Below are 1,711 nucleotides of genomic sequence, written 5' to 3'. Positions count from 1 at the left end.
TTCCAGAAGCGGAAGTCGTTGTACTTAGGTAAACCAATTCGAGAGACTGTTTGTGCTGGACAGACGAGAGAAATATGTAACCCTGGACCACAAAAGCAGTTATAAGTAGCACAGGTATATTTATAGCATTAGCCAAAAATACATTGTATGGGTCAAAATTGTCAAGTTTTTTTTAATGCCAAAAATGATTAGGATATTAAGTAAAGATCATGTTCCATGAAGATATTTTGTACATTTTCTACTGTAAATATATCAAAACTTAATTTTTGATTACTAATATGCATTGCTAAGAACTTCATTTGGACAATTTTAAAGGTGATGTTTCTCAATATTTTGATTTTTTTATTTTTTACTTATTTATTTTTTTTGCACACTCAGATTCCAGATTTTTAAATAATTGTATCTTGGCTAAATATTGTTCTATCCTAGCACACCATAGATCAATGGAAAGCTTATTCAGCTTTCAGATGGATAGTGTATAAATCTCTTATGCCTTTATGACTGGTTTTGTGGTCCAGGGTCACATGTCAAATAAATGTGCATTTACATTTAGAAAAAAAATAAAATGGAGTCAAACCAAAATTTATTCAAACATCTTCAACATTTTTCACATTATCACAGTTTATTTGCTATAGTTTAGAAAATGGTAATTAAATATGACAAGAAACTCAGAGTTAAACTGTTTCAGAACAAATTCATCTTGATAATAGAAAGGTATGTAATGGATTACAATCAACCAAAAATTCAGACAATTGTTAGTATGACAATATTTACACAACTATCAATACTTTGCTGACCAATTACAAAGCAATGCTTAATTTTGTTCAGTTTGTGGTATAAAAATTTTGCATTAGAAATTAAAGAAAAAAAACGCTTAAGCAAAACATGGTCAGGTCAAATTGTCTGAATAATTTTTGGCCCAAAATTTTTTACTCGTAGTCCACTGTATGAAGAATTTTTGGGTATAATATGTCACAGTTTACTTTATTTTGCTATCCTCACCTGTACAAATGTCCTGCACCCACTAGTAAAAAAATATTTTTGGTTTGACTGTAAATTAAATAAATAAACTTTTATAGATTTTATGATGTTAAAAATTGTAGAAATGTGTCGTCACAGAAAAGCATGTTAAAAGGTCAATTTCCTTTTGTCATACTTGCAGGAACATGTCCATATGATAAATTTTAGCTGGTTATTCCACAAGCACACTTGTGTGAATTTAAGGGGAACTGACTTCATACATCTATAAAGTCACTTTGAAACTGAAGAAAGGCAAAATTAGCTTTGAGAAATACTGCATTTTGTTACCAGCAGTGACATTCATACAGTGTGTATGATAGTGTGTGAGGCCACCGCACATTGTATAATTATGGTTGCTTTTATTTATTTTTTTACTTGTAGAATAGGCAACGGTTGATCAGGCTCCTCCCAGTCACTCATGCAAGTCTGAAGAGGATGTATAGGTTTAGACATCCATGAAAAATTCATAGAATTGGTGTGTTTGGATATGGTTACACTATTGTGTTAAGCAGTGTATAATTTACAGCCTTGATCATTACTGTTTTGATATTCTGCTATTGATTGCTTTTTATTTTCTTTGTGCAATCTCGGTGCATACATTCTGTTGCAACCACAAATCGATATACGGATAGAAGGATTTTCACCCCTTTTCTTTGTGGCGATTTAGTTTAGACAGTGTTTACAGCATTTC

Source organism: Labeo rohita, chromosome 17 (assembly GCF_022985175.1).
Source record: "Labeo rohita strain BAU-BD-2019 chromosome 17, IGBB_LRoh.1.0, whole genome shotgun sequence".
Classification (NCBI taxonomy): domain Eukaryota; kingdom Metazoa; phylum Chordata; class Actinopteri; order Cypriniformes; family Cyprinidae; genus Labeo; species Labeo rohita.
The sequence above is the reverse complement of the archived record's forward strand: the minus strand, read 5'-3'. Positions refer to the sequence as shown.